The sequence below is a fragment of the Diplotaxodon limnothrissa genome, linkage group LG3 (genome assembly GCF_057381915.1).
Source record: "Diplotaxodon limnothrissa isolate DT_005_m linkage group LG3, D_limnothrissa_male_GT1.1, whole genome shotgun sequence".
In the NCBI taxonomy this organism is placed as follows: domain Eukaryota; kingdom Metazoa; phylum Chordata; class Actinopteri; order Cichliformes; family Cichlidae; genus Diplotaxodon; species Diplotaxodon limnothrissa.
The window spans coordinates 56,714,973-56,742,002 of NC_140598.1; the positions used below are offsets into that span (position 1 = coordinate 56,714,973).

At 40.9% G+C, this 27,030-nt stretch overlaps 1 protein-coding gene across 1 annotated transcript in view; it reads left to right on the forward strand.

The window, feature by feature from the left end:
• The first annotated feature begins 2,423 nt into the window (after nucleotides 1-2,423).
• ptprda (protein tyrosine phosphatase receptor type Da) overlaps nucleotides 2,424-27,030 on the forward strand; it is a 418,772-nt gene continuing 394,165 nt past the window's right edge. The window contains exons 1-3 of the mRNA XM_085349629.1: nucleotides 2,424-2,485; nucleotides 2,690-2,805; nucleotides 2,981-3,016. The gene's annotated coding sequence lies outside the window, so the exon portion shown is untranslated. The remainder of the gene's footprint in view (nucleotides 2,486-2,689; nucleotides 2,806-2,980; nucleotides 3,017-27,030) is intronic.

The following is a 27,030-nucleotide window of genomic DNA, read 5'->3' on the forward strand; positions in this document are numbered from 1 at the left end:
TAAGATAAGATAAGATAAGATAAGATAAGATACCTTTATTAGTCCCACAAGGGGAAATTTCATGTGGTTAAAGTTACCTTTAGTCTTACCTCTTATAGTTTTGGATTAATTTGGATAACTTAAACATGGGCTACATATATTCCCCAGTTCGCTATGTTTTTTAAAGAAGATGATAAAGTAAGCCTTTTCATCCACAGCCTAAACTAAGCTATCATTTGCAAGCACGAATTACAACTATCTAAAGTGTCAGCTTTAACAAATTCACTTGCAGAGATCAGATGATTCCACTTTCAAGTATTTTCTCAGTAGGAATTTTCTGCAGCGTAATTAGTTTAAAAAAAAACTTGCACCTTCAGCGAGGCCTCGGGAGCAGCTCGAGATCAGTGCTTGTGAATTGGTGAGCTACGGAATAAATGGAAACGCTGCACTTGATAGCGGAACGATGTCAGCTTCTATAGTAATGAGCAAATAATCGCCATCTTTGCTCGAAAAGAACTCTTCCAGGATACTGAGAATTTTTTGCTATTCACCATCACAAATTGTGTTTTTCTCATTTTAGCAAGAACTTCTCCCCTCTCACTTCTCATCAGGTTTTATTGTGATGAATACAATAAAACCTGTGATGGACTGATACTTAAGAAACAGTCAACTACATTTTAGCTGCTCAAGTACTGACAGATACATGAAGTCATTTCTCACTGCAATTTTTAAGGATTCACTGACTTTAATGTGAAAAAAATGGTAGTCATTAATGTGTTCCTAGTTGTATCATATACTAAAATGATGCAAGAGGCCACTGTGCCGTTATTCTGTCTTACTGAATACTATTAAAAATGTGTATTTTCCATAATATATATTTGTATTTTCTATCTGTGGAGCATTTCACTGCATGGATTTCCAGCCAATGGCGGGCTCCAAATATATTAGGTATACCTTTACAATGTTCATCATTATAAAGGTATACTAACCCAACAGTTGTATTTTGACAGCAAACACCACACTGTCTTTGGAAAAATTGTACTTGTGCTTATTCCTAGATGACAGTAGTTGCAGTGGGCTTGAATTTACTTAGTGTAAGTAACACTGGATTTTATTGCTGACCCAGTTTCATGGCAAAAACATGTCAAAACTACTTTTAGACCAAGTCTTACGGCGCGATCCAGTTCTCAGTAAACGCCACTGTGTTGCCAGACTCCTTATCCATCCATCCATTGGAAGCATAGTGTTTTTCCCCCCTGAGATGACTGTTAGTTCAGCACATAACGATAAATCGCAAGTCATTATTTTCTTTGAATGTGAAATCCTAATCACTAAAGTCAATGAAAGCTGCAATATTAACATATATCAGTTCTTCTTCTTCTGCTTATTCAGTTCAAGACTGTGGGGCTGGAGCCTATCGCAGGTGCCACAGGTGCTGATGTGGGGGGGTACACCCTGGACAGAACACCAGCCTGTTACAAGGCTAAAACACAGACAGAAAACTCTTGTACTCACATTTACAAGTAATTTCTAATCACCATTTAACAGAAAAACTAAATGCATGTCTCTGGTAGGACGCAGGAGCTTCTGGAGAGAACCCACGCAGAGATGGGGCCCTGCCCAGATGATGGACTGTGCCACCATCATGCTCGGGTTATCATCATATAAAAGTAAAATATCGTCCCCCTGAACTGTGCCCAAGGACATAATCACCATAATAAACTTGTCTAATTCAAATAAAGTGTAAAATAAATTGCTCCTGATCTAGTGATGATAGCGTTAGCTTAGATGGAAAGTATTTTTCTAGATCTGGGGAAGTTGTTTGAAACACTGTTGCTGTTTTGAATCTTTCACTTACAAAAACTCTACTTTTGAAAGTTTGGTGCTTTTCCCCACTGTCTTGGTACGTAATGCTGTTAAATTGTTATGTAACGTCAGCATGCTTTAAAAACCAGCAATACATTTTAGAAGTTGCGTCGCCTGTTTGGTAAAGCGTCTCCCTCGCTGACCCGCTTGTGATCTGTGTTGCTAAATGTAGCTCCTGAACTAAAGTGAGGCCCCTGCTTCAGGGTTTATTTGAACAATTTAGAGCTGTCAATGCACAACATGCACAATGATGGGCTCGTAGCTCAGATGGCAGCTTAACATTAACACTGAGATTTTTTTAAACATTTGATAATGAGGGTATACACTTGGCTCCAGCTTTTCACAGTGCTGGGAAACATCCCAGTCTCAGCAGCTCTTCTAGCTGGCCATCAAGCTGCCAGACTGCGTAGTGCAGCTTTGGAGCGCAGCATCCCAGGTCTCCTCTCTCCCCCCCTCCCTCCCTCTCTCGCTTTCGCTCCCGCCGTCGTCGGAAGCTGTGTGTGCGTGCGTGCGTGCACGCGCGCGCGTAGAATCCGACAGCACGCCGGGACTGCGTTTCCTAAGGAAAGCTCAGCTCTCAGTTTTGTGCCCGTCTTATTGCCGCTCTCATTGTCTTTGTCGGCAGTGATAAAGAGAGCAGGTACCATCTGTCCATTCCGCCAATTTATTGCGAGTTGCCTTTTTTTTTATTGTTTGCTCTCCTTCACAGATGTTAGGTCAACACTTTTTGGGTGGTGGTGGTGTTGGTGTTGGGGAGGGGGGGACTCCTGGTTCTAACGGAATTTGTTGTGGCTTCTTCTTCTTCTTCTTCTTCTTCCTTTTTTCGGTCTCTTCTCTCTTTCAGTTCATTCGGGGGCCTGTTTTTGGAATAAGAAAAAGGCATTGCTGTTTTCTGACTTTGAGTGAAGAAAGAAGGGACTCCTCTGGAATTTCCTAAGGAATTTATTCGGACAGCCCATGGTAAGTGGAGATTTTTGTACACAGAGATATGTACATATACATTTATTTAAAAAAAAAAAAAGGCTTCACGTTTGAGAAGACACCCAGCTATCCATTACTAAGTTGGTCTCTTTGAATGAAAAATAACAACACGAAGCGCATCCCTCATTTTTTTATTTTCCTTTTTTATCTACAGTTGCGAGGGCTTTGCATTCTTCCGCCTGGGTATAGAGTAAGTAGTACTTTTTCTTTTCGTATTCTGTCAATTGCAGCCGAGAGCGGCTCGTCATGTTTTCCATGTGTGGAATAAAGTGTCGTTTTTTTCTGTGTCCGCTCCAAGTTCTGTGTCGTGCCGCGATGTGAGTAGGAGCCCGGGGTGTTTTTTTTTTTTTTAAATTTCATTTTTTGCACATCTTTGCTTTGGAGGGATGTTGTGGAGAATGTGGCGCAAACGCAACGTGCACCGGGCTGCCGCTCGCTGTTACACTCCAGATGGCGGCGAGATATTTAACAGAATTTATATCGTCAACATTTATAACACGTACTGCGCTCACACGGACACACAAAATAGAAATAGAGAGAGAGACAGGGGGAGAGAGCCATCTTTGCCCCGAACGATGCTCTGCCCGCTCCGGAGGATGCGCGGGCACGCATAAACAAGCTGGAAATGTGTGCGTGTGTGTTAAGGGGGGGTTATTCTGTGCCATAGTTGTGGGACGTGTTGAGAAAGTTTGGTGTAATGTTTGCTTCTGCAAACTGAGACGATTTGCTTAGTCTATCTATGAATGCATGCGTGCGTGCGTGTGTGCGCGCGCGTTGATGCGTGCCCAAGAGCTCCTGACTCAGGTGGTGTAGCCGGTGGGTGGGCTGTGACTCACCCAGTTTACCCATTTTGCTGCTGTTATCTGACAGGCTTTGATGCCAGATTTGACTGGTGACTGACAGTGGCTCATGCGCAGTAGTGTGTCAGGACATGCCTGTGTTTTTTGTTTTGTTTTTTTATTTTTTTATTTCCTCCCTCCATCACTGCCTGATTTGGGCGTTCCATAATTTATGCGATCCCTTTCCTGCGTTAAAGAGTTTTTCTTTTTTTCAGACTACTACTGACAAGTGATTCATATATAGCCAATTACCCGTGATTTGCACTCATACTTTGCAGCCCGAGGGAAAAAAAAGAAAAGTGGAAAGCCTCTAAAAAGCAAGATTATGAAGTGAAAAGTTTGTGGTTCCTCGGTATTTTGTAGCAAAGAGAAGCATTCGCAAATGAGGGCAAGGACAGCCAGTCAGAGAGATGTGTCTTCGCTGGCTAGTGTAGAGTGACAGGGGGCTAAGTGAGCATGACCATCAAGGAGAGGTAATAGCATTACGGTCTGCCAGTCATGAGGCAGTGCAAGAGATACTGTTGCATTTCAAAAGGAACTAAATGGGTAAGCAGAGGAAACTGTGACACAGGGTCCACTAAAATGTAACGCATAAAAAAGGCACTAATGTGGCTCAGCAACACAGTTTTTATTCATGCAGATGAGTTTGTCTTAATATTAAGCTGCTTTATTGAAAAAAGACTTTACTCATCCTAGTTTGGAATGTAATTAAGGGTTGCTTATCATTATTCTAATCCCTAATGATCTGTCAGTTTAAATATTTGTGTCTTTCTTTCTTAAACCAGTTCAAATTAGAAGGTAATCACGTATTATCATTAAAAAACATCTCTAGTAGAAGAAATTATATGAAGGTAATAATGTTGCCAAATCTAGAAGGAACATCAGGTGAAGTGCTCACACCCTCTTTAGATGACCAGCAAATTGCAATATGGGAAAAAGTAATGCTGAAAGTCAGTGGTCACGCAGCTCAGGTGTCCCTGTGAGTAAACACACATTTGAGCATAAAGCGGATTTGAATCATTTGCTGCAAAGCTTTCCACAGATTAGTCCTAGGTAAGATTGCCCCCTCCCTCCCTCCCTCCTCCCTCGCCATCATCACTTCATAAACTGGAAACATTCCGCAGCTTTTCCTCCATCTTGCCTTTGAGTGATGCTCCCAGACCCACTCGCCAAGCCCACATCAATCACTGCTGGATGGGATTTAAGCTGTGGCCGGAAATCATAAGCAGGAGAAAGACAGGTGGGCTTGCTCACAGTTGCGTCCTCCACGGTGACCCCCCCACCAGATCAGCATCCAGCGTTGTCAGCTACAGAGCTGCACTTCTGCCACTTCTGCAGATCCTTTTCTCTCATTAATTATGCCCTAACATAGTTTGCTCTAGTGTGACCGTGTTGACAACACACCCACTTTTCCTTTTGCCTGCTTGCACGTCCCTGGAGAGAATCAGGAATAAGCTGTAATTATGGTTTATAAACTTCATCCAGGTGACATAATCAGGGCATGGCTGAGACAGCAAGGGGCTGTCATAACAGCTGCTAATACATGTATAGCTGTTTTTCCTTTCATTCCTCAGACTGTCTAACTGTACTGACACGTGTTTGTCACATGGATGCGCCGCAAACAAGCAAAACTACAGCATTCGTGTAGGTATATATGGATTTTTAAAGAAAACGGGCACACACAGTATCGTGAAAGTGCAAACACTGGCTAGTTCTCTGCAAAAAAAAAAGAAAAAAAAGTGGGCTCAGTACATCTATGGAAACGTAGTGTATATATTATCTTCGTGCGCTTGCTGTTAGGAGCACCTTGATTGCGGTCCAAGGCTCGGCAAGCCGAACGCCCGGCTCCCAGGGGCCGTTTTATAATGAGGATGCACTGTCAGATAATTAGATACACCTGGCGCAGGCGTTTTCAGGAAATTTTGATTCATCCCAAAATAAAATGCCTGCGCCTGCCAACATGAAAGCAAGCACAAAAAAAAAAAAAAATCCCGCTGTCACATTGCCTCTCCTCTCATGGTGGCAATGTTTTATTTATTTATCCGCATCTTAATGCTCTTGGATGAGGCAGGCTTCATTTTGTGCTAGCTGATGCATGGGCTGCCAAAGTTCCACGTCTCTTGCAGAGCGAGCTTCTCACTCATGAGGGTGTCGCTGTCCCTTCATGGACACAGCCTCTCCGAAACTGGATGTTCTGATGCCGTCACATTTAACAACTCCCTTGGCTACTTGGCACAAAATGCATCTCATTGAGATTCACACACGGCCACATGACAATACAAACCCATTCCCCGCGTGGATGTGCGCGAATATGCGCGTCACACAGTCTCAGATGTGGTTTGTCACATGACTGTTAATAAGAACAGGATGATATTTATCCCCCCCTCCCTCCCCGACAGTGTGTGTATTGACCTTTTGCGCTTCCTTGATGATATTTCAATACGTACGTGAAATATTGGAGATTTAGGAATTTGATAGATGCAACTAATCAGTTATTTTATGCACACTCTGGAAGAATTGAATGATGAGTGGAATTCACTTCAGCAAGCCGGCACACTCGCACACATTTATTCGCAGGCCCAATGCACACAAGTACAACCTTAAATGTTTCGTCTCTTCTTAGCTGTTGATTAGAAAACGCTCTGTGAGATGAAACCCTCTCACCTGTGCTGTTTATTTATCAGACACCGGGCTCCAGTCATAAATCAGACACTCATTAAGTTGTTAAACAACTTTTGCCTCGTGCAGGAGATGTCAGTGCTATTAAGTCTGATGTATGTGATACAGTAGGAAGGTGAGCCGTTGCAGATTGCTCATGTTATCCAATTAAGAGCGGTTTATTAATCCTTTTCTTTCTTCACGCTGGTCACATTTTAATTTAAAAGCCCAGCGTTGATATTGAAGTTAATGTTAAACAATAAAAAAATTAATTAAAAAAAGGCATTACAAGTGATCAGGATAGACTGATGTTATATAAGTGGCACAGATGAAATGTACTTTTTTGCCATCTGATAGCTGGGTAACCACATGTCAAGTCTTATCTGAGAGCAATCAATATTTGCCTTCTCCAGGTTAGAGCCCAGTAAGCCTTGATTAATGACTACAAGTTTGCATCATAACACGCCAACAAAAAACACTGAGTCTGAAGTCTACAAGGGAATGTACAGATCTGTTTTCCTGGCAAAATTACGTATTATTGTGAAGATACTGTAAAGTTTCAAAAGATGTCCTTGGCCTGTGCAAGACCTGTTCTTGGTTATACAACATGTTTTTGTGTGTGTGTGTGTGTGTGTGTGTGTGTGTGTGTGTGTGTGTGTGTGTGTGTGTGTGTGTGTGTGTGTGTTTTTGCAGTAGCAGCAGCTATCTGATGCATGGTCATGTATCGTAATGTTTTTCCAACTTTGCACCCTGAACCAGACTGTGTAAGAGGAAAAAGGAAGAAAACTGTTGAATGGACAGTGTTGTTAGATGAAATGTGCCGTTAGCTAGCATTAGCCATCATAACCTGCTTATTATACTGCACGTAAACAAGTAAGACTGTAGCAAATCGCTTCGAGTAATAAACTGAGGAAAAAAAATATCATGTTATATTATGGAGACTGTAAAGTTAGCATAAGTGCTCCTAGTGTTAGCTGTCGAAGAAATAAGATATATTTTATAACAGTCTGAAGCATGACAGAGTAATGTAGTCTTTCTTTTTAAAACTCTGGGCACACTGACTGCCAAAGTATATGTCAACACATGCATTATTAAAAGACAAACAGTTCAAATCATTGACTCAGTGTTATCTGAAGAAGTAGCTAATGCATGCTAACAGCTAGCATTAGCCACCATAAGCTGCTTACTGTACTGCAACAAAACAAGTACGATTGTAGCAAATCACTGTTAGTAATAAACTGAGAAAAAGCATATCATGTTAATGATTGACCTAATTAACAACGAGTAAATGAAACAGCATGCTATTTTGCTTTCAAAGGTGAATTTGGTTTTCTCTGTCTGCAAATCATTTTTAGATTAAATTTAGAGCAGTTTAAGTTGAAAGAAAAAAGGTTTATTTAAGCAATAAAACTAGTTTTCAGGATCTGGAAAGGATGAATTTACTCTTGTTTTCTTTCATTTAGTTATTTAGCTGAAATTGCACATTATATTAAAAAGACTGTAAATTTATGATAGGTGCTTTCAGTGTTAGCTGTCCAAGAAATATGATATCTTTTATAACAGTCTGAAGCATGACAGAGTAATGTAATCTTTGGCTACACTGATAGCCAAAGCATACGTCAACACATGCATTACTGACTCAGTGTTATCTGAAGAAGTAGCTAATGTATGCTAACAGCTAGCATTAGCCACCATAAGCTGCTGATTATATAGCAGATGTTTGTAGCAGACAAACATCTGATGGAATTATATTCAGGAAAGGCACAATTCATTGATCATTAATCAAACTTATTATGGGTTTTTTAAATTATTTTTTGCTAACTGTAGCATTAATTACTCATATATGACAGCCACCACTCTCTGGTAATACATGATTTAAGATGAAGCTTAAATTCAGCACCTCTATTAAAAGATGATGCAAGCTCTATACCGTCATGTGATCTGTCAATAAAGTTGCTTTTAATTTCTTCCACCATTGGTGATGTAAATCTTTGGCTAGTCCACAGTATTCCGTGCAGTACTGAAGGGTGTCATATTTTTGACCTACACAAATGCAATTCTGTAATATGTAAATTTCATGGCATTTCAATGAATTATTCAGGGATGGTTCATGATGCATTAGCAGTGCTAAGTATTCTTTATACAACCATATGATGGCAGTTATGCTATCTGTGAGATGATGTTCCTTGTATTTCTGCTGAGCTTTAATTTGACCATGGCTGTCTTGATCTTGAACCAGCAGAAAACACTGTTTGGTTAGAGCGCTTTTGTTGTAAATTTGCTGTTACCTAATTTCTCTAGCAGTGCTTCTAATCCAAGCTCAATCATGCGTGATTAGAAATTCATCTCAGCCGCCAACGTTGTGGTGGATGTTTTCCTTCCCTGCTCGACTGTCGGCTGTATTGTTGTTGTAGAAGGAAAATCTGGTCTGCATTGTGCTGTTAAAATTGAAAAAACAAACAGAAAAAAATATTAAATAGAAAAGCATTGCCTTCTTGCTCCCCTGACATGGCAGGAAGTGACAAAACTGATGGATACCGACCAAAGACAAAGGCAAGAGGAAAATGCTATAGATGTGCTGCCTTGAGTCACAATCCCTGTTGAAGTAGGGTGAATGCGAGGATTCCTGAATGTCATGCAAAGAAATGCAAAAGCAATTGGAACTGCAGGCTTGTTTTTGTTTAATTGTCGGGAAAAAATCAATATATTATAGTAATGAAATATGAATGATTGGAATAATTCTACAAAGCTACTATTTTCTGCAAAGCTGCTGCACTGGAGTTGGCTGAATGGGCATTCATGATATCATCGCCTTTACCGCTAGTTATTTCGGCACGATAGCGTCTAGCTGCGATAACGACTTGGTGTGATTTCAGAAGCGTAAACGCCAGTGTAATCTTACAGCCTGACCTTTATGTAAGCCACGTGTACAGCGCCAAGGTGTTATTTTACCTCCATACATGCGATTGCTTTGGCATACCTCAGCCATCTGGCATCTTGTGAGAGTTTAGAGGGCACTGGTATGTTGAATATTGGCCTTATAGTCTACTGGGATATGGAGGCAAAGAAGAAAACAGAAAGGAATAATGCAGGCAAGCTGGAGCCAGGGTACTCTGCACAGTTCGATGCTGCTGCCTCTACCCGACATGAACAAGAGAAATCAATTAGACCTACTCGGTTGCTATCCAAGGGACTTCCACCATGGGAAAGGGTAGAGCGAATCAAAGCATTTGGAAAAAACAAAAAGAAAGTAGCAGAAGTGGAAAGTGAACTCGAGTGGCAGCTTGTGGGCTTCTTTGTCAGATCATCCGCCTCTGACCTAAAGATAAGATTCATTTTCTCTGTGTACATCCCAGACTTGATTATGATTCCAGACACTTTCCAATCTCTCTTTCTCTTTTTTTCCAACACCGATGCCAACTTTTTTTTTCTCTTACTGTCCTTTCAGGTCAGTAATGAGAAAAAAGAAAGGCTGACAAAAATGCACCTTATAAAGGATACTTTGATGAAGCCTTAGCTGCAAATAGAAGAAATCTCAGTTGTCCCAGCAGCCTCAGATTCACACTATTAGATTTTTATATTCATACCTTGAACCCATTCCGGTAGTCACTTGGAGGTCACTGTGAACAATATTTCTTCTGCACACCGTGATGGGCTCCACATTATTGTTTTGCTGAAGAGAGGAAACAAGTTAAACTTTTTAAGGGTTTAGTTTTAGAAAAGTTTTTATTTGGTTTTTATAGGGGGGGGAAACTGTCTCAGGTGCCTTAAGATAAAAAAAAAAAATCTTCATATTGGATATGAAATAGTCCAACCACTGTGGTAGGATCAGTGAGGCTTGTATCCACAGCATATAATTTATTAATAGTATTTTACAGCCAGCTAAAGAACAGCCCGAGTGTAATGTAAGAATATGCAGAGCCACGGCAAATATAGAGATCCCGTAAAGTCCACTTCCCAAATTTGACTAAATAGATATTTCAACTCTATACGTGAATTTCCCAAAAAAATCCTAGAGAAAATTCTTGAATAGCTGCCGGAGATGAGGCAATCACATGAGGCAGCTCGTGCTTTATGCATATTTTATTGAATGAAGCTGAGCTCTGTTCTGTAAATACAGAGGTTGAGAGTGCACAGCATGGATTTCATAGACCCCAGCGGCCATATTGTCTTTGATCAGACTGAAAAAGGACATGTTTTGATCAAGCTCTACCTTGGACATTTAAATCAAACCCCTGACAGAGTCAGCAGCTCCGTGGCTGCAGAGTGTAATCTCCACACGTAGGAGAATGTGGACATCCCTGGAAGTGTGTTCGAGCCTATTATATTGTACCTTTTGAAATCTTTTTCTCCCCCTTTCCCCTTGATGAATATCTGCCACTTGGTGATAGTGGAGAGGAAATTCAATTTGACAAAGAAGACCTGTCTCATGGAGTCTTTTAAGCGATTATGATCGCGCAAAGTCAGCAATGTAACAGACCTGGAAGGATTAATGAACAAGATTTTTTTTGCCCCCTGTGTAGCGATTTGAAGTTGAGGGAAAAACGATGACCACGTCCTCAATAAATGAGTGACATTTCAGCTTTAAAAGTTGTACTCTGTCTGTAATCCTGTGTGTACAGTTAGCTCAGTCCCCCCTGACAGAGCACACATGTAAACACAGCACCCCAACCTCGCACTCAGTCCTGCTGTAGGTTTGGCTGTGGGTGCTCGGCAGATCCCTCGGCATCATGAGAGAATAACAATGAGGGTTTTGGGAGGGATCAGTTCCCCAGCAAAGAGCCATACTGGGTAGGGTTTATGTAAGACCCTGGCTTCCTGAGCTCTCTGCCAGTTTAAGACGACAAACAAATGGTACCGAGGATACCGACGTTGCCAGAGGGGTGGGTGGGAGGGATTGCATCTCCTCATGCTCTCCCCACTGCTTCATCCCCCCCTTCACACAAACACCCTCCCTCTGTTCATACCCGCGCCTGGTTATGTGTTGTGGCTTGTGATACTGGGTCTCATGTGTATCCGTGCAAGTCGAGTGTGCTTTCACGCCATTTGTTGGCTTTGCAACGCTGTAGCCCACTTTGAAGCCACTGCCTTTCCTCGTCATCCTCTTCACTCTTTGTTTTCCTCTTCATATGTTCCAGTGAAAGAAGGCTGGGATCTGTCGAAACCTATCCTTTCTTCTGTCCAGCTTGTCAGCTGTTTTTCCCCCCCAAAAATATCTTTATTTATTTATTTATTAACGGGTTTTTTAGGGTAAGCTGCCGCAAAGGTTCCCTCAGCCTCGACACCAGAGTGGTTCTAAAAACGTCCGAAAAAGACGGACGCTAAAGCGTTGTCCTTTTTGGATAATCTAATTTCGCTTTTTTTCCCATCAGTGTTTTCTGTTTCCACTCGATGCAGCGTTTCTAACGATGTGATTCCCATCATAGCCTGACTGCAGCTTGCCGAGGAATTAAATTATCTTTCATTAATTATTAAAGCATTATAAATAGAGCTAGATGTGCTTAACCCAGTTTAAGTATCTTTATAAATAGCTATTTCTGTAGTTATTTCTACAGAAATCAAGCCTGGGATAAAAGAAAAAGTGAAAACAAACACCACATTCACAATCTGTGCTGAGAGACAAACTTACCTAATCGTGATTAAAGGTGGTGAGGCTTCTTGATTTTTAACCTGGATGCCCAAAGGTGCCAATCCAACTCAGGCAAAGACTCATTGTAACAGGGATGGCAACACTGCATCCAGCTACAGATAAGACAAAAGCCTACCATCCCTTGACGTCAGGTGTATTTTTAGTAAAAGCATCTAGCACGCTGCATGTGTGCCGTCTAGATTTCACAACAGAAGGCATCACAACAGAAGTCCGCTATTTCAGTCGGATGCATCTGGACTGAAAAATGCGGATGATGCGTTAAGCAAATATCTTTTCCTGGTTAAAAGTTACAGTACTGAACATCAGCTTTAAAGACAAACTGGAAGATTAAGTCAAGTCAAGTCAATACATGCGGATGAAAGTTGATTTGGGAAATATCCCAAAGACACAAAGCAATGCCAGAACTGACACAAAGAAAAGGGCAGCTTCTCAATCATTTCGGTCCCTGGATGCTACGAGGAAGACATATTGCACGCAGTGTCTTCTGACATGCAGCAGTCCAGAACAAGGCCTCCCTTTTATTCCTGCGTAGCACAGAAATACACCATAGATAACATTAGGATCCATTGAGTTGGGAGTAAGGGAAAATCGATGCAAGGTGAAAATTAAATTTGGCCCAAAGAGCCTTTAGGCAGAGTGCAATTTGAAAACACATCTTTTATTTTCCCCCGGGTGTCTGATTGAGGCTGGCAGGAGATGGACAGTGGATTTAACGGTCATAGAAAAGAAAAAAAAGCAGCGGCATGTTGCAAGCAAAAAAGGGAAACACCCTCCTCTCACTTCTAATGTGCCTCCCCTTTGATTGTCTAATTCGGTTAGGGCCGTGCGTCCCTTATCGGATCATATCAAAGGTCAGAGGCGTCCTGTAGACAAATCAATCTCCCCGTCTGAGGAGGTGCAGAGGAAGCATGGATTGAGAGAGAGAGCTGATCCATCTAGTGGGTAGAAGGAAGGTGGGTGAGGAGAAAGAGAAGTGGGGGCAAAGAAAAATTATGGCATCTGCTGCTCGGAGAGAAGTGGGCGGGGAAGGTGAGATTGAACTGTTGACTTGGGGAATGCAATATGCTCTGAGAGAGGGGAAGAAAAAAAAGAGAGAGTTGACATTATTGCTCACGAGATAAGTGCAATTATTTGAGAAGCTCTGGCACATTATAAGCTACCGGACTAGCACACAGATGAGCCGTTAGTGCGTTCCGAGTTGGTCGGACTGTTCCAAAAACAACATGAGTAGTTTAAAAAAAGAAAGAAAAACAGCTTTGTGGTGGCCACCACTGCCTAGCGGTGTTATTGCTGTGTTCTAATAGGTGTAATAGGGCTGTTCGATATAACGATATATATCGGATGACGATATATAAAAACGTCTATTGTTTCATTTTACGCTATCGTTTGTTTCGTGGTGTCGCAAAATAAACTGTTTACGGCAATATTTCTTCACCGTTTTGATGGTCACTGTAGTGGCTGCATTAATTTTTTAAAGTTCTCTCTTTCTCTTATATTTTATATAACCACACTACGGACGGACAAGCGCCTGTTTTTATGTGTTGTGGTTAGCAACAACGACACCATCGCGTGTCCGCTTGTTTATGTTCCACATAAACCTTTCACAATAAAGCTCAAGATCCTGTCGAGACTTTTCAAAATAAACTGAATCACGTGAAAGAGCAGATTATTTACGGATGAGAATTAAAAAAGAACCGTCAGGTGCTAAAAAATAGACCTTAGACTCAAACTCCAGCTACATGACGCGCAGCTGGAAACACTTCCCGCAAGTCGAGCTGCCCGAGATTCACATAATTTACAGAAAATGTTACATTTTTATGATTTATATCGTTAGAATTCTTATATCGGGATATGAGATTTTGGTCATATCGCACAGCCCTAAGGTGTAAAGATAATCCAGTGGTTGCACTTTGCTTAACGCTTGGCTTCCCTCATATAATTTGGCTTCCCTCGTACAGTTGGAGTTTGTTTACAGCGCTTCAGTTTCGTGCATTAAGCTGTTTTGATAGCATCTTGTGTGCAAGGTCACAACTAATGCTGATCAAACGTGCAGTGCTGTCATTATTTTTTGCAATGAACGCGTCTTTATTGAGCTCTGTATACAATTTTAAATCTATTACACTTTTGGCTATATTTTGTGAAGAAAAAGGTTGTTTTCGCCGCTCTTGTTAAACCGCTGTTTATCATTCTTTTCATTCCTGAACAACCCTGAATATTTTTAACCAGTATGCCAGGCCTCTCAGAATTCCCATTAACAAATAGTCATAATTAAACCAACGATGCATAAAACAGTCCGGTGGTGAGCAGCAGTCTTGGGCAAAGTTTATAGGTAAATATAAATCATCCACGGTTTAATGCCAACTGCATGTTTAACTTGGTCCCGTTGAGTGCCTAATTAGTTCAATTACTTTCAACCCTGCATGGAGTAGCGCATGCAGAATGCACCCAGGTTGCCCTCTGATCTTTTTACATTAAATGGCAAGCGTGTATTTCCTCCTGTAAGATTAAAACTCGCTGTGTAATAACTCACCGGAGCCTCCCCTTCAGACACTGCTGCAGTGGTTTCAGCGTGAGATAATGTTTGCTCAAGCAACTCTCAATGAGATTCAGCGCTCTGGTGACACCATTACTCTAAGCTCATTGCCTAGTCAGGTTGGGTGGGTCTACCCTGCCTCCGAAAGTCAAAGCACAAAGGCGCCAGAAGAGAGAGCACCTCTCGAGACAGATTACATGTCTGCGGACAAGCGAATAGGCTTGCACTTCACCTCTGCCTCAGATGAGCCGGTTATTATCTTTTCGTGGGTTTTTTTTTTGTGTGCTCTCGCCGGTCATGTAATGCATCCAGGACAAGATGCTCGCCTGGCAGCCTGAGCAGGTGGACGACAAGGCAGCTTACACATTTTCGCTAATAGCAGTCAGGGAAACGTATCTGAAATGAAGATGATGGCACAAGCCTGCAGAGGAAGTCAAAGCAGCCTAGGCCTGAGCCAAAGTGTTTTAAATGGATTACACCAGTGTGTCATTGCGATTACACGCTCCTTGCAGGGACCGCGACAAGATGAATTGTATTTTATGGCTTTACAGCAGATCTTTTTTCTTTCTTTTCTCCTCCAACTTGAATGCGTGTTTTCCACTACTACGTAGTGTGGTCTGAATGTGGGATTGTTTTTGCCTTTGAACTACCTGACAAACAGTTCATCATCTTTTTTTTTCCTTGTGGGGACTTTTTCAGTGTATCTTAGTGCTGAACCACTGAGTGGGAATACATAGATACACACACACACACTCGAGTGAGGCTGAAGCACTAGAACTTGCCCTCATTTTGCATTTGATGCAAAACATACTGTGACCCTCAGAGAGCCTCCAAAAACACTGCATGCTACATACTAATGCACATGGCAGTTTTTTCTCTCTGCCTTTACTGTGGGCCCAATCATTTTTTACTCCCTGCTTAACCTGTCCCTGTCAGACATCGAGAAATTAAAACATCACCCATCAAGCGTCATGTTGTTTACACGCCCGTGCATTTACAAGAACAATTCGACTCAAATACACTACCCACCACGTATCGAACAAATCAATGTTAAAATGTAACAGCAGTGCTCCCTCCAATGCTAACTTCATTACTGCAGAAAATCATCAGATATGGCTAAGTGTGCGAGCAAGCAGAGAGGATTATGAAACCTCCGGAGTCAGGGAGAGCGGGTGTGTATGCGAGTGTGTGTTTGTGAGAGAGAGGTTAGGCCTCAAGGGAGTCCATTAAGTAGAGAAAGGGCAGAGGGTTAAACACCAGAGAACACCACATGACCCACAGGAACATATGTTCAAATACACACTCGCACACAAACAATTTACTTTTGGAAGCATGATACTTATCAGTACTACAGTATGAGGCTACCCACCTAAACCAGAAACTGGGAATTGCTTTGAATACCTCGTCTCAACTCTCTCTTGTTCTGTGATGCACACACGGAACAGTAGACCTGTTTAGCTACACTGTTTTCAGTTGGTGTGATGTGGGGGTGTAGTACATCTGGCAGTTTTGCTAGTGGACATAACCGACAGTACGAGCCTGTGTAAAAACTGAGACCATAGTTATTGCACGAACACTCATAGCATAGTTGCTATAAAGTCCATACATGGAATTAGATATTGTATTTACCTTTATTTACCTTTTTTTGTGATTGTGTTTGTTTTTAAAATGATATGAAGCTTTATACTGTAGTAACAATGTAGCATTTTGCAACCCTGTTTAACCTCCTAAGACCCGAACTCTTCCACGGCATGCATTTTTAATTTCTCTTTGATATTTGGGCATATTGGGGCCCGAATCGTGGCTCAAGAGTTGGGAGTTCGCCTTGTAATCGGAAGGTTGCCGGTTCGAGCCCAGTCTCGGTCGTTCTTCACCCGTTGCCTACTGGTGGTGGTCAGAGGGCCTGGTGGCGCCAGTGTCCGGCAGCCTCGCCTCTGTCAGTGCGCCCCAGGGTGGCTGTGGCTACAATGTAGCTTAGCATCGTGAATGGGTGGATGACTGAATGTGTAAAGCGCTTTGGGGTCCTTAGGGACTAGTAAAGCGCTATACAAATACAGGCCATTTACCATTTATTGTTCAAAGATAAGCTAGCTGCCCAGTAGCATACTAGTATTGTAAAAATCAAATACAAATCAAGACAGTTATTAATAATAAGCATTATTATTATTATTGGCTATTTTACTTACCCGATAAACAGTGCTGTTGATTCCATATGGTAAAGATTATGCTATTGGTAGCAAGCAGTTGTCTTAGCTTAGAATGAAGACCGGCACTAGAAGGAAACAGCTAGCCTAGCTCTTGCGTGCTATAGCCTAACAAATTACATTTTGTTTCATCAGGTCATTTTGGTTTGATACAGCGATTTCAGACAAGCAGGAGAAATTTTAATCTCAGTTAAGCTTTGGGTTTATTGTTCAAAGATAAGCCCAGTAGCATAGTAGTATTGTAAGACTCAAATAAAAATCAAGACAGTTTTTAAATCTTTCAGTTGAATAAAAACATAAATCTAAATGTTACAAAGAAGTTGAATGTTAATTTTAGATATCTATTAACTAATAAATTCCTTATATTTCTTGTTTTTCTGCTATTTTGGCTAAGTTTGCATCACAGTAACTACTTGGGACATGAATTCTCATGAAAACATGTAAGCTATTATTTGAAATACATGGAATGCCGTGTGAACTTTATAGTTTGTATATTTAAAACATGGTAACAGGTCTTCTTTTACTGCAAAATGTGAGTTTATGCTGTTAAAGAAGCTAGGTCAACCAATGAAGACGCAATTAAACAGGCCATTGTGGAGACAATGTTAAAATCTGGCTAATGATATAACAGGTTGCTATCACAAACTCTGTTAAGTGTTTCACTTGGTCAGTTTTTAAACTGTTTGTCACAGAGCTCGACCTTGTCTGCCCTTAGAATTAAAAAAGTCTTTAATGTCTTTTTTCATGTGCCTTTAGGACTAACCTGGGTTAAACTTGTTCTTCGAGCTAATCATAACACCAGTGCCTGGGAATTTTGGGAGTCTTAACAATGGCCACTGTGTGAGCCTATTGAAAACCATACAAATTAGACTCTGTACTGTTGGCCAGTGGGACAATGTATTCTGCTAGCTTTATCACATCTTGCCCTGTCCTGCTATTAATCTTGTAGAATGTATGGGATGAATTAATGCTCTGAGGGATTTGTGAGGCCATGGATATGGATTACACTGTCTAACAGTATATTTGAATTGGTCTCTAAATGTAATTCCACTGGACTAAGATAAAATTCAGCCGATAAGAGCCAGCTGTAACAAACCGCACTGCTGTTGGCCCTGTCACTCTGTTGCGAATGGCAAAATGAAGCCTTGCTCTCATAATCTATCTACAAGAGCTCTGAAACTTATTAAGTAAAGTAGTGCAGTTGGTGGCAACTGGCTTGGAAGTCGTTTTGTTTTGCTTACTATTCCTGCCTCTTGCCTTTTATTTACTTTTTGCACCTCCACACACAACTATTTACTTCGGTACATACAGTGCTGTGCACCAGTCTCATAGTTCTCCAGGCTTCTCGAAGGACATTCAGAGCTCTTCTTTGAATGTTGACTGCATTTTGTTCTATTCTCTGTCAATGTGATCCCACTCTGCTCCAGTAATGTTGAGCTTCGGGCTCTGGGGAGGCCAATCCATGACCGATGGCGCTCCATCGTGTGTTTTTCTATCCAGGTTTACTTTTACTGCATTGGCAGTGTGTTTGGGATCATTGCCATTCTGAAAAATGAAGCTGCTGACAATCAGAGATTTTCCATATTCTGTTGCATGATGGATCCAAATCTTATGGTACTTTTCTGCATCAATAATTCCATCAATCTCAACAACATCCCCAACACCACAGGCTGATATGTATCTGAAAGCCACCTCAGAGACTTTTTTTACAGAAGGCTGCATACGCTGTTGTACCTCCCTCCTTACCTGAAATTTGGACTCATCACTTCATAAAGCCTCTGATTGTCAGTCCAGGTGTCGTGTGTAATTTTCATTACCTCAGCATTTTCTCCCCGTTTCTCTTCCTTAAGAATGGCTTATGACAGCCATTCTTGACAGCCACCCTTCCACTGAGACCATTTCTGATGACACTTCGGTGACTAGTACTTGGTTGACACAATGCACAACATGCTGAGAAATTCAACCTAGTGGTGGAAAAACACTATTTTATATCAAAATTTCAGTTATAAACAAAAACTGCCAGTAAGTTGTTCATTATATTTAGTCACAGTGGTTAGATGCATTTTTTTGTGCTTGAATGAGTCATAGGATAGTGTTAAGTGGCTTAACAAACAAAGAAAAAAACTGCCTGAAAATGGTCTGGTATAAGGACTTAAAATGATTGTAGAAATGGACAATCTTTAAAGACAAACTTTGAAAGCTGAAAAACTATTGCACTGCTTGATTTTTTTTTCACGGTTTAGCTGGACACAGTAAAACCGATTATATTTTAATAGGAGAGAATGATGATCCAAATAAAAAGGGTCAAACGTCAGACTCTACTCTGGTATCATAGCACTTCACAAAACTGGCAACAATTAAATTTACTGAATTGGTGATAGACATCTTCGTGGTTCCCTGCTATTGAATTCCTTTAAAGTCTTTTCTGCCTAATATTATATAATATTATATGTCTGGACAGGTATCGATGAAATCTCGTTAATTTACTGAACATAAATACGTCGGCTTTCCAAACTATTTTACCCATAAACTGTCGACGAACACTTTTGGCTGTTTGTTCTGTCTGGCTGAAGCAATAGGAAGCCATGAAGAATATAAGCTCCAAAGGAACTTTTCCCTCCACCGATCACACAGACTTCCCACAGGGATGTCTAGACTTTAGCTACTTTCCTTCCTCCCCCTCACTTTTTCTATTGAATTACATCAGATTATTGTATCATGACATAATTTCTCATGATGCTTCCTTCACTATAAAATCATCACTGCGGTCTATTTAATGCTGACCTACTGTGAATTATTTCTTTTTTACTTGCTGTAATTGAAAATAATGCTCTTAAATGACGCTTTAAGGCTCGCACATTTTCTCCCACACACACTGCAAACATTTCCTCCTGCTTTTTTTGTATCCGTCACATCGGGAGACATCAATGTGTCATGTGCATTCCAGGCATCAGCACACAGCAGAGGCAATTTTAAAACAGTAACACACTGGAAAATCTACACTCTCGGCGGTGCCTTGCAAACGACACAAGTGTGCAAAAATATGGTTTCATTCTTTGTTTTTTCTTGGAGAGGTTATTCCTGTTTACTTCTTTAACCCGCTGAGGCACACTGAGGACAAATGTTTGTAGCTTCTTGTGGTTTTTGGCAGGCCAGCGTGCGCTAACAGCAATTACGAGTTTCAAGCCAGGGAAGATGAGAAAATAAATTAGCATGCAGCTCCAGGCTGTGCCACAATCATGGTGCATCTCAGCTGAGAAACACTAGCGTTCACATTTACACTTGCATATTAATTAAGTGCAGTAATGATTCACCAGAAACACTTTCCCTACCCTCGTGCTCCACCTCTGCTCTGTCTTAAGCAAGGTGTTTTCTCAAACACTTGACAAACGGGCAGTGTCGTGAAAGGGAGGAAGGAAGGCAGGGAAGAAAGATCCAACATTAAGCCGGCTACCTGCCCCACTGAGCCAATGAATTTTTCATAAACTGTCCCCAGAGGTTCATAAACACCGAAAGTGAGAGCAAGAAAAACTGCGTTAGCAGGAGACAGGAGGAGTGGGCGGGGGGTCCCATTTTGAGGTCTTGAGATGTTTTTTTGCGTCGAGCGTGGAGAGAGTTATGCTGTAGCTGAACTTACAGGGAGGTGGCAGCACTCGCAGCTGTCAACAAGACTTCGCCACTCAGTGTTTTTCTGTGCTCAGAGCTGACCCTGCCATCCATTTGGCCCCACTTTATGATTACCATAAATGCCTGGATTGCCTGCATAAAAATGTGGAGTGGAGACGAGGGCCTCTGCTTCCATTAGTGGCCTCTTTTTACTGGAAGGGCCAAGTGTGTCCCTTGGGTAAGGCCAAAACTCTCACTGTCCTCTACAGTCTGTCAAATAGACTCAATCAAGGACTGGGCTAAGTGGATAGCTACACTGATGGTGATGTTCATAAAGTGATTATTCATAGAGAATACATTGAGTGTGTGTTTAAGAGATAACAGGGGGCAGGAGTGTTTCCACAAAAAGGAGATCATCCTTTAAAAAAATAATACAGCTCAATCAGCGACGGTCGTTTTTGTTTTGCTAAATTTTCCATCCAATCATAATTTAGAGATGCAGGATGCTGTTATTAAAAGGATGTCTTAATTAGATGCACTTATACAAACAAACAAGCAAGCAAGCAAGCAAACCCACTTGAATGCATTACTGTGTGCTATACTGTTGCAGACACTGTTGGTCTTTGGCTTTTACCATACGCCCTGAGATGATTAGAGTAATACGTTAAATTGACATGACTTTGGTTGTATTTGCCTTAATAATATATTTAAATCAATAATATAATAAAAACAGAAAAAAATTGAAGCATTTTTGTTAATTATAGGAACTGAGGAGTGCAGTTAGATAAAATGAACGTGATCACTGTCCATCCGCATAGACGTTTTGGGTCATTTAGTTATTCGTGAGTATAGCTTCACTAGCAGATTATTAAAGTTTCCAGGTGCTACATCGCTGTATAAAGTGTTACTAAGGAAGCACATATAATGACATTGCCTTGTCTTGTTCAGGGATTTAAATTTCAAATTGCTCTTTTCCCGCTGATTTAGCAGCAGCAACTTTTCTAAACAGCTCTCGGTAAGGAAGAACTAAACAGGAATCCCAGCAATAATTCAAAGGTTGCACTGCATACAAATTCACAACCAACTAAAAATACATGCAAAGAAGCTGCACAGCAACTGTTGTGATTAGCATCGACTGTGCAGAGAAGCGCATTCGCTTTTTCCTAAAGTGGAGAGATTAAAATGTGAAAGCAACTCTCCGAGGAAGCCATAGGAGAGCGGGACAATAATATATGCAGAGGGAGGGAAAAAAATCTATTATGAGCATGATGACGAGAGATCAATGTTGCCTCTTATTCCCAGTGACAGACTGAAGCTAATATACTAATTAGCATTAATGCCACCGTGGTATAAATTGAGCAGGCTTTATTTTTAATAGTCCTGATACTGTCTGTATTAGGCAAAGAGTGAAAGTCTATAAGTGTAATCTGCCCTTAGGCATCTGTGGACAACAGCGGAGTGAAACTGGAATACCTACTGCTACCGTGTCTGGAGTCAATAGCCTTTTTAACCCAAATAGCCTAAGCTAATATTTACCGCATAGTGAATCAATAAAAAAAAGAAAAGAAATTCCAACAAACCCTGAGCCATTTTTTAATTTTAAGGACAGATGAGCCTCTTCACACTCCTGTAGCTCCTGGTATAATTTGGAGCCTCATGACTGGTAAACTGAAATGTATCTATGGGAGCAACAATGATCAATAGGAGTGTTGGAGGGGAAAAACAGCTGGGAGGAGAAACAGCTAAGCTGCTGAGGTTGGGAAGTTTTTCCACAGCTGCTGCTGGCTAACAGCAGCAACAAAGCCAAAAGCTGGGATTAAAAAAAGTTGGTGGCTTATGGAGCTGACTTCTGTTAAGTGAATGCAATTTCTTACATTTCTGAGACACGCGTTTGTAATCTAACCGATTGGTCGCCAGTGTGGCGCAACACGAGCCACTGAATTTATTCCATGTGCTCCTCTTGTTTATACTTTAAAGTCTCAATTTGAGATTTTATAAACATATATTAATTGAATAGATAGACAAGATAATACGTCTTAAGGAAGAGATAAAAGATAAAGGGTAAGAGCCAAGGTTTAAGCTAAATTAGAAGTGTAAATAATTAGCGTGATTATTTGAAACACAGCAGGAAATATATTTAAAATGAGGTGGATGATGTGGGGTGGATGGTATTCTTTACTTGTGTTTTATTATAGGGTTTTATCTTCATATATATATATATATATATTGTCGGTGTATTTAACTGAGTAAACTGTGTAAATAGCTTAAGGCCTCATGGCTCAAACATATTCCTATTGTAGTAAATGAAGGTAATCGCATATATTACAAAAAGATTTTTGGTGTGTATATCACGTAAAGTTTGAGAAACTCCTGAACAGAGGGAGCGCGAGTGACCGCACAGACCTGTAACCCTACAGCTCTGTGTTTAGCCGACCCGAGACAAATAGTCTATAGTCACACCATCTGACAGAGAAAAAGCATGTCACTAGATTCCACTGCTGCTTCAGTTACACTGGACCTGCTTGCAGATCAATACTAACCCTGCCAATGACAATGTCTGTGTTAATGCCTCAGGCCGCCGCTGCTGCATCCAGCCTCACAAAGCCATTTTGGCAATCCCTCCCTCTAATTACACGTGCATTCTTTGTCTTCTCACTGTCCATTTTCTGCAACAAGCTTATAGCACGGGCTAAAACCCCTTCATTTCCCAATTTCACTCACCGCCACAGATTGATTAAATATTCATTCAGTTATACTAAGAATGCCAAATTTCAGATTTAAGTGTGACAATTGCTAATGCCGAAATGGTGGGCTGCGTAATTGTGTGCTTCCTGCTGCACAGTAATCATGTGCTCATGTTTGACTAACCGTGGTTGCATCCAAGTCAGCCACCTAGTACCTGGGCTTGCACAGACAGATGTGAAGAGAGCATGCAGGGGGGGTAGGGAATTAAGAAAAAAGGAAGATGGAAGGTGGATGAGCAGCAAAGAAAGCTGAACAAAGAAATAAATATTTTTGTGTGGATATGAATTATTCAGGTGCCTCACAAAAGACAAAACCACATTACTGGTGCTGTTGTGCTCTTGATTCTTTAGTTTTGCTTTTTTATTCTTTGTTATTTTTATTTATTTTTTTCATTTGAATTGCCAGTTAACCTAATGTTTCATGAACTGGTAATTTTTCATGACCCTCAAATGAGAAATCCCTGTTAATAAACAAACAGAGGCAAGCTATTAACACATAAATTTGTGCACAAAGTGACTGACAGGAACTGTCAACTGAATCTGTGAAAAATAGCTTTAATAGTGTAAGTCTAGTTACTAGCAGCTAGTAGTTTGGGTATTTCAATTTGCACATTGATCAACAGCAGGTTAGCAAGAAGTGTATTGTACCCAACAATTGCTGTGTGACAAGTGTTTGCACACATGCACTCAGATACTGAATATTTTCACTTTTTAAGTTTTATTAAATCATATTATTCATGCTCTCTTCTTGACCTGCAGTTCATAGGTTTTGTCACAATCAAACACAGCAGGCATCACAGAAAAGAAACAGTCCTCAGTACAGTGGTCTTTGTAATTAAATTAGTTAAGAATTAAACCATAAAAGTGGTTATAATCAGGGGTGCACATGTGCGCGCGTTGCAACTTCTTATCCGGTGCGCGTCTTTTATTTTGACAGCGAATGTGCACCCCTGGTCATAATGCAGATTTTAATATGGGCTTAAAGGTTTTTAGGGTAGGGTATAGTTGTTCTGTTTTAAACCAGACTAAACCTGCAAGCTGCAGGAGCTAAACAAAGAAAGCAGACATCTTGCAACCTCTAAATGAGCAAACTGGTGAGATTAAAATGTCATTAACTAGTTGTTGAGGTAGCAGGCCCCTAGCTTACCTAGCGTGATTCTTTTGGATAGTTTGCTTGAATTGAACCCTTTTAGGCAGGTGAATTCAGTTAAAATTAGTTCAACTCGTCAAGATCCAGAGGCACTTTATATTGTAAGGTAAAGACGCTACATTATAAAAGAGAGAACCCCAGTGGGCAGACACTGAGGCAGGACTTGGTGATGGTGAGGAGGAAGAACTCCCTTTTAACAGTATGAACAGAATTGGGCTCAGATGGAAGCGGCCATCAGCTTTGACTGGTTGTTTTAAACCAAGACTGGTGTACATACTGCAGGAAAATATCTGCACAAATCCTTTAAGTGTAAGAACAAAACAAAAAAAAAACCCATAATGCACTGAACTATTAATACACTGCAGTGTCAGGTGGTGTCTGAGTGGGCTTTATAGTAACAACAGTCAGTGTAGCTTCTTTTATACCATTTAAAATCAATGGATCATTTGCTAATTGGCCAAGAGTGTCCACACCAACTTTATGAAAAGTATCACAGTGGAGCTGAATTTATTATTATTAATTTGATTCATCAGTTAGACCTACTACTGTCTAGACTGTTGCTTTAAAAAAAATCAGCAATGTGAAGATGTCACCTTGAACTTCAGAAAATTGCAATTGGCAAATTCTGCACTTTCTAAAATCATAGAGACCAAATTATTAATCATGACTGGCAGAGAAATAAAAGGTTAAAATAATTACTAGTGTGAAGCCCTGAGGTGCAACATTATTTCTACTGTAAATATGTTCCCGAGAGCCAATTATGTCGTTTTGAGTCTAAGTCATAATTTGAGGAGACGGAAATGTCTGGTCTTAAGAAATGATGTGAAAAGGGTTATAAGTCAGTGAGGACTGTGGACCAGAAAATTGTGCAGCTTTGTAGAGTATGATGCATTGTCACCATCTGCTGAACATATTTGGGTTCAAATGTTTCATTCTGATAGATGTCAGTACATTTACATGTTTAAATTTTAAGGTACGGCTGCAAACCAGCACTGGAATTGGAACTGTTTCTGGCCTTGTTCCCAATTAAAATGGTTTTTGCAGGTGCCACTGCACTTATCACAAGTTTCAAACCTATAGCTAAATAATGTGTTTTTGGCTCCTGCCTACTACATTCTAGGGCCGGGCGATACAGCCTCTAAATTACCTCATGATATTTAAGTAAAATATAGGATAACAATAGTTCTGACAATATTTTAAAAAAAGTATACAGAGCATTTTATTGATGCTTGCAGGCAGCAGCATTTAGAAGCGTAAATGTAGAGTATTTTCCATACTTCTTTTCTAATGAGCTGCTGTCAATGATGACACACTTCTTAATTTTAAGTGTGAATCTACTGAGACAAGGTGCCAGCAGCAACAGCATTACAGTGCAATAGCAGTGACAGCATACATCAAATGTAAGCACAAAAAGTATCCTAGGTAGTGTTCTCCCTGGAAGTTTTAAGTAAAGTATAAAATGACTGCTTAACTTAGTCATGTAGCTGGTCAGGAGCCTGCACAGTATTGTCACATAATAAAACTGCCTGGGATGTTGTATCTTGGTTCTAATTTTTTAACCAGATGCTTAAAGTCCTGCTATTCCTCTCATATGGAGTGCAGCTAGCAAGTGCAACTAGCAAGTGCAGCTAGCATGTGGAGCTAGTGAGTGCTCCAGTGACGCTCATTTGTTTACATTTGGGTTGCAACATCACCAGCTGCTATCCAGGTTGCACTGTGATGTGGTTTTGGCTTAAGTGCAGAAGCAAGCGATGGTTTCCTGGCATATTTGGCAGACTATTGTACTTAATTGGTGTGTTGTTGAAGTAGCTTCCTTTTTAGGTGCTAAATCATCATTGAAGGCAGCTTACACTCACAGACGTGCACACTAGGTCATGTAAACGCATGGCTATAACAATGATATCGCAATAGGATATTTGTCCATCACATAAAACAGATAACAGTATTGTTGCAGGTGATACAGCATACGTAATGGCAAGTAAATGTTTAGCATATTTGCATAAACTATTAGCACAAAGGTCTTTTGTCTTGAGAGCTACGTTAGCTGAGACTGAAATAGCAGACTACTGGAAACAGCTGATTCTTTTCTGTCGCTTGAGAAATTGGGGCAGTGGAGAGTGTAATCATAGAGTGAAACACACACGCACACACACACTGATTTGAATATTGACTATACGAAGTCTCGTTAATTTTAAAGTTGGACTGCTTGTACCTGTGCTTCGGCATTAATGATGATGTTATGGTGGAGCTTTAGACTCCTAAAGATTAAAGCCTTTCTTTGCAGCTCTGCAGATTTTGTGTACCACCTGCTGGCAATCTCTCCGCAAGTTCATTTTTCAGGAGATTCTCATTAAATTTATGAATGCTTGAAGGAAGTCGGATTTTCTATTCTCTCCATCTGTATTTTTGTCCATATGGGACAACGTGCTAAATAAGTTCTTTTCTCTCGCCTCTCTTATGTCACTCCGCTCGGGCTCTTCTTCACTCCGAGAGAGTTTGCTGAAAAAGCAGCGCGTGCATACATCAATCGATCTCCTCTGAATTCGCCAACACATCCGCTCGCTGTACCAACAGACCCGAGCGAGGAGGTGGGAACAATTTTCACCTGCCACTTAAACCCTTCTTCACTTTTCCGGCCTAATGCTGCCGTCGCAGATGGAGGGCAGAGTTAGAGAGTTGTAAGTCAAAGGTGGCAGAGGGTGTTGAAAAGGTCAGTGCCACACCATTAGCTGTAGTGCGTGTAGGAGGGAGTGATAAATAAGGAAATAGATAAATAAAAATAGGCCGTGGTACTTAGCAGCGTAATGAGACAGCTGCGCC